Source organism: Amblyomma mixtum, chromosome 5, assembly GCF_055824585.1.
Source record: "Amblyomma mixtum isolate Tamu chromosome 5, ASM5582458v1, whole genome shotgun sequence".
In the NCBI taxonomy this organism is placed as follows: domain Eukaryota; kingdom Metazoa; phylum Arthropoda; class Arachnida; order Ixodida; family Ixodidae; genus Amblyomma; species Amblyomma mixtum.
In genome coordinates, this window is record NC_143016.1 from 108,161,400 (window position 1) to 108,168,638 (window position 7,239).

Below are 7,239 nucleotides of genomic sequence, written 5' to 3' on the forward strand. Positions count from 1 at the left end.
CACCATCAGTTGGCCGCCAGTAGCGAGCACCGTGTAACACAACGGGGGTATCTGAAAAATTGGTTTTTGAGAAAAGAAAATGGCGCATTAACTGTCTCAAATTTCGGTGGACACCCGAGCCGCGTCGTAAGGGAAGGAAGGAAGGTGAGATTGAAAGAAGAAAGAGAGAAAGAAGTGCCGTAGTGGAGAGCCCCGGAATAATTTCGACCACATGGGGATCTTATTAACGGGCACTGACATCGCAAAGCACAAGAGCTCCTTTTGCGTTTCGCCTACATCAAAACGCGGCCGCCGCGGTCGGGTTTCCCTGCACATCGAAAAACTCCTGGAGACACACTAATGCTTCAGGAAAGGGCAACCAGTCATGAGGTTGATCTCGCGCAGTATATACACCCCGCACCAAACCCCCTGTCTCTGAACGGTGACTTCGTTTAACGATGTGGTTCTGCATGTCGATCCATCGCTCGGCTTTTCCATTGGCTGAATAGTTCCAGAGCATCGGGGGAGTAATACGTAGTAATCCGTAGAAGCAAATAGTCCGCGCGTATTTTTATTTCGGCGGGCTTATTTTGCGGCTATAGTATCTGCGATTGAAACTATTTATTCACGGAAACCTATAAAACAAAATAAAGCGAAAGCAAAGCCTCCACAGAGCTGGCTGAAAGACACTCCACGCGTTGGTCGACTCCGCCCACCGTACGCGGGAGAATTAAAAAAAAAAAGGTGGGAGACGGACGTTAATTCGATTTAATTAGGGAAATCGGCCGCACAGGGCAATAAGTCGAAGTTTCTAAGAATGCTCAGAGCATTTAGATTGAGTTCCCGCGGCAAAAAGACGAGTTCAGATTCCTCTTCAGCGCACCTTTAACAGGAAGAAATCCTATAGCGTATGGTGTGATCTCAATCTCCTTAAGAATACGCGGAATAATGTTCCAAAATGAAACAGCGCCACGGCACAACACAAAGTAATCGTCAATCGTCTCTGGGTAGCGTCAGGAGGCAATTCACTGACCTCGGCACAAACCTGCCTTTGGTGCTTAACAGGCAACTAAGCGCTCATTTGCCTGTACTAAATACACTAACTGGACATGATCGAGAGAGAATTTTTGGGGTTTTCTTAAAGCAGTTACCGACACATTTTGTTTCCTTAGCGTTCGCTTTTCCTTAGAACACTTGCGTAGCCTTTCCAAAAGGCAGATGCCAATAGTTTTTTACTTCCTTTGCCCCTGTACCGGCAGCCTTACCTAGGCTGTCTTGACCCCAGTGTATTAAAGCCACAAAAACCTTTGTCGCTAAACTTCACGCCTCGACGTTACCCGTCGGCCTCGCCGCGGCCTCTAGCGTTGCGTGTTATAACCGGCAGCCGCGTCCAGATGGACGTCGTATGTACATATCTGGACGACACTTATCTACTCCCAGTTGCTCAACCTCCTTAACGTCCACACGGGTTGCCGAGAGGCACTCACTAGGCCAGGCAAGACACCAGGTGCCGGTACGCTCTGTCAGCGAATAAAGAGCCTCTTCGCCACATAAAAGGTCGAGGTACGGGTATAGATTGGGTACCGGAACACGCTGTTATCTGCGGCAACGAGGTCGCCCACGTCTGTGCGAGCAAGAAGAGACCATCCGCTCCGACCCGGAGGACTCAGGCTCCGTTGAAATCGGACCTAGGTCCCATCGAACAGGAGGACTCGCTTTTTTCGCTTTTTGGACGTCAATTGGTTCTGGTCACCTGATAACGATGGTGAAATTGGATCACGTGGCGCACACGTATGGCCAAAAGCTTTAAGGTCTTTCTCTCTTTTTTTTTTTTTTTTTTTTAAGGCCCGGCGCGTGCGTGCTCTTCGCCTACTGTCTGGGGTGCTCTTTTCTTGATTTTACACCTAGTTCATTCCAGCCTCCCAATTTCTGTGTTTTCTACGCAGTTCGCGCGCATTGGCGTTGTATGGCCAGAGTTCTATTGCCATCTTTTTGCTTGTATTTTGTTCCTTGCCTGCCTCTTTCAGTGTTTCTTATTTGGCTTTCGCTATTTTGTTTAACGCGCACTTCTCTGTGTGAGCAGCTGCGGGTTAGGTAGCGTGTCCTCTACGCGTAGAAAGGAGTTTCTTATATAAATTTAATACTCTTCCTTCGGTTCTTAACGAAAAGGACGTTTTCTCAGAATTCTGTCCGCACTGACGCCCTCACTGGCGAACGAGTATGTGAAGCTCTCGCCAGAGCAGTTAGCCTATTTTATTTATTTAGCAAAATATATTGCTGGGCGAGTTGGTTGGTTATAATAATTCTGATAATAGCAGCGTTGGCGGAAGACCGACGAAGACAAAGTATACACAACTGCACTAAACTAACTTTATTTGCGATATATAGTGGCTGGCTTGTTGGTTAGACATCTTGACAACCACAGCGCGGTCGGAACACAGACAAGAAAGATTGACACAAACACTGAGCACAACCGAACCGCAACTTTAATATTGTAACAGAAAACTTGCAAGCAAAGGCAGGTAGAGATGCTCATACCCAAGGTCATCCACAGATTTAACGAGGCAAGAACCATATGAGCCGCTTTCATTTTCTTATCGTCACCCACACAAAAAGTTACATGCCCAGTAAAAAAAGAAAGGGTGGGGGGGTGTTTTCCTTGTTCTTGTCTGTCGTGCTGCTGATCCCAAGGTTGCGGGTTCGATTCCTGCCGCGGTGGTAGTATTTCGATGGAGGCGAGACACTAAACGCGCCAGTGTGTTGTGCACTATCGGCGCACGTTGAAGGATCCCAGGTGGCCTAAATTATCGCGGAGCCCTCCACAATGGCGTCCCTCTTAGTATGTGTGTTGTTCGGGGCGTTAAACCTCACAATTTAAAATTTTATTCATTTTATCTTCGTGAGAAGCAGTGCCACAGATGCATCATATTTACTTGAAATTCGGGTTGCTCCCCTCCGTTCTCCACGCCAACAAACTGCGAATATCTTGACGCCCGCCTTGCCTTCTATGTTCTTTTTCCATTCAAATTTCGTGCTTGCGGAGCAACTGTCTGTTAGTAGTCGCAGCGCACTTGTCTCCCGCTCGTCCTGGTCGTTGATCTATTTAATCTGTTAGTCCACCCGTGCAGCAGCTGTGCCGCAGCTCGCAGAGATGCCGCGCGTACACGTAGAGCGAAGTCAAGAGCGCGCACTTTGCACTCCCTTAATATAATGCATAAAAAAGGCGAATAAATAGATATGCACAATTACGAGCCCGCAGAAAATGCATAGGGCAGCCGCGGATCAAGCTATACACCCCACCCCCCGCTCTGCTGCCGGAAAGAAAAAAAACAAAAATATACGGGACGATCAGACATCTGATGCGACAATTCCGCGAAAGCCGTTGAATTTACCCACAGTGACTAATTTGATGCTATCGCTCCAATGGATGCTTTAACTAATAGCCGAGGCCTAACACACGGAACAAATTTTTTTTTCTGCGGTGAGTTAGTGTTTGCTGAGGTGGGTCGAGGGTGACAGTCCTCTACCTAATACTATGGTGCGACTAATGAAAAACGGCGTAGAGTAGGTGGTTTGGGGAGGTGACCAGTGGAGGAGGGTGCTTCTTGAGGGCAACTGGTTTTTCCACTCCGACTTCAAGTTGGGTTTCGCCGCCGCGTATTTACACGATAGCATTAAGGAGCCCTTATCGCAGAAAAGCCGACGTCGGCGTAGTTGACCTTGGGCGAAAAGTCCACGCAAAAAATCCCCAGAGAAGCAACCCAGGTGGGCCACCTAGGTCATGTGACCTTGTGGCGTCATCACAACCTGCCCACTCACAGAGTTTCTTACTATTACCTAGAGGGAAAGCTGGCGCCCCGTGCATGGGAGCTTGCGTGAAGCTCCATCGAGAACACTTCAGCCACCATGGGCGCTCAAAGCATCACCGGACGGTGAGCTACCGACTGCAGAACCAGAACTTTTGGCCAAAAAATAATGTAAAAGTAAACGTTGTTCGATAATCAAAAATGCCATAACATTCAATACCCTGTCTATAAATTGCAACAAACGGGCAGAAAATCATGTAATTGCAAAGTTTGACCAAAATAAGAAATGGCTAGCTCTCCTATTGGACAAGTATTGAACACTACAGAAACTGATAAAATAAAATGTTGTTGCTTAAACACTTTAAGAGATTTTTTAATGGCATTTCCGAAAAGAGAAACCTTTTATTGGCGTCATGTGCATGCTGTTGCGTTTTTGCTACTATGGCGTTTGCACACTACGTTCGTGGGGCGCGCCATTTGACGGCTCTTCTCTGAAGCAGCACGTATGCGCGCACACGCAAAGAACAGCGTTTTTGGAATAAAGCAACTAAGTAGTGCCACTCTGTGTTCCCGAAAAAATCCGACTGTTCCGCACCAAGTAACTCACCGGCGGCCCATGATGCTTTGAGCGTCCATGGTGGCTGAAGTGTAGCGCCGCCAGCTTTCCCTCTAGGTAATAGTAAGGAACTCGATGTGCCCACAGGACGTAAGCAAACTGCCCACTGTGGTAAGTGGCAGTTAAAGATTGGTCAGCGAGAGGTTGCTCGGGAAGAGCACCCTGGTTCGCACAAACCCCACTGGTGGCAGCACCTGCTGTCGCAGGGCAGTGGCGCGTCGCCTATCCTGCGGCACTAATGCGCTGGGAGTGGTATGAGGACTCCCAGGGTTATATGAATGTAAAGTAGAGAACGACCAATTTCGCATATATGGGCATTCACCCAGTAACGTTATCGCGTCATTCCCATCCGGGGAAACTAACGGCTCACAAACCGAGTTACGTATACGTAATGCGTTACAAGTCATTGTTTACTTGTAAAAATTAATCTTCTACGAATGTTGTAGCGCATTGATTAATTTTTGCAAGGGGTAACGTTCTGGGTAATCAAATTAATTTTGAATTAATCAATTACTAGCAATCGGTTAGTTTTTGTTCGAAAATTATAATGTGACCACCGGTAAACGTAGAACTTCGAGAACCTGAACTTGATTGCAAGCACCAGTGCTAGAGAGACAATGGTCGGTCTGCAGAAAAGTCGCGCGCTAAAGAATTTCCGGAAATGCCAGCTTGAGTGACCTTCATTTGACGTCCATAGTAATCTATTACTCTTTTTAATTGTTGGGTTACTTTTCGGGGGCTGTAACTGACTGCTGAAATCAGTTACATTTCAGATAAGTAACTGCAGTTGTAATCGGCTGCTTCTTTTGTGTAACGTATACAAAAGAATGCTGACCACATGGCATATTTGGGTTGAACTTCACTGCTTAACTGAATATACTGCTTTCTTTGGTAGGGTGTAGAATAATTTGATGTGGCTAAATGAGCCCGCATGCTCCAAAATGGCGAAGGTGTCACCACCCTACCAAAGGAACCTGTATCAAGCTAGAAGACAGGCTTGAGCCAGTCGCACATTCACTAAACTGGAGGGTTTGCTCAACGCTGATATTTAGCAGACATTACTTAATGTGGCAATAATTTTACCAACGTCTCCTGCAAGAGACTGCAGCGTTCACGCAATCAAAAAAAATAACTGCTGCCAGTGCCTTCTCAATGTTTATCAAGATATCAGTCGCTGTGCGTTTGATAATGCACGGAATTATAATTTCCGATTTCTAATAACGCGTGCAAAAAAACACATAAATGCCACGATACACTTCGTTGTCATACGTGATCTCTTAGGGGCTTCGCGCATCGAAGCAAAGCCGCGCAGGCGCACAGGGGCCCGGGGGAGAAGCGCTGCGTTCAAAGGGCAAGGCATCGCGCCGAACGGGTGGTGGCGTTCCTCCCTTCCATTACGGTGCGGTTCGGGTGTCCACCGAGATGGCAGAGAATTACTGCGCCATTTCCCTTCCTCAAAAAATTCTCTGCCTCTCCCGTAACCGAGAGTAGAGTAAGCATGAAATGTTTACGGGCCTAATGTCATCTCGGTGGACACCCGAACCGCACCGTACAGGAAGGGAGGAACGCCACCACCCGTTCAGCGCGATGCCTTGCCATTTGAACGCAAGGTTTTTTGAGGAAAGGAAATGGCGCAGTAATTCTCTGCCATCTCGGTGGACACCCGAACCGCACCGTAATGGAAGGGAGGAACGCCACCACCCGTTCGGCGCGATGCCTTGCCCTTTGAACGCAGCGCTTCTCCCCCGGATCACGTATGACAACGAAGTGTAACGTGGCATTTATGTGCTTTTTGCACGCGTTATTAGAAATCGGAAATTATAATTCCGTGCATTATCAAACCCACAGCTCCACTGATATCTCGATAAACATTGAGAAGGCACTGGCAGCAGTTATTTTTTGTCTCGTTTGGAGACCGACCGGCGCTTGCATGCCGGTCGCGTAGGAGGGCTTAGAGAGTCTCGTTAAATCTCGTTAAGTCTCGTACGGTGCCCGGATGTTCTCGTTTCAGAGCCCGGATGACTGGAATTCAGTGCCCGGATGAGTGGATTTCAGTTCCCGGATAACTGGAATTCAGTGCCCGGATAACTGGATTTCAGTGCCCGGATGAGTGGATTTCAGTGCCCGGATGAGTGGATTTCAGTTCCCGGATAACTGGAATTCAGTGCCCGGATAACTGGAATTCTGTGCCCGGATGAGTGGATTTCAGTGCCCGGATGATGGCTCTCGGTCTCGGCGTGACGTCACCACACTGCCGACAACGGGAGCTAAAAGCATTTCATGCTTAATAACTGAAAAAGTGGCTCGCTTCAAGTGCACATCTTGAACGTAGAAATAATTATACTTATGAAATTGTAAGGTAGCGAAAATTTAAAGGAATTACTAAGCAATTTAGAATATGACAACGAATGAGCAGAGTGGCACAGAACAATGCTGCGATAATACAATATTGGAGTTTATAGCTGATTTGCAATAAAAATGTTAAAATACACTGTCATTTGCAAGTTAAGCAGGCTGTTGATACTCTGTATATGCCACTACTCTTCACATACCCATAGCACGAAAGAAGCATTACGTTCTCTTTCTATGACGCGAACTATGTCACGTGCTCCCTGATAGCTTGTCAAAGTCTTCTAGCAGGGTCATAATTCAGCAGATATAACTGAACATTGGAGGAAAGCGAGTTTCACACCTGAAATGACAATTCACACCTCAGATTCGCACAGATTATGCTACAGCTTTTGACGGATGAAAATGTTAAGTTTGGAACAACGATACGCGCTAGTAATATGCCGAGTGGCTAAACTAGATTGTTCTTAGTGTAAAATAGCGCTTAAG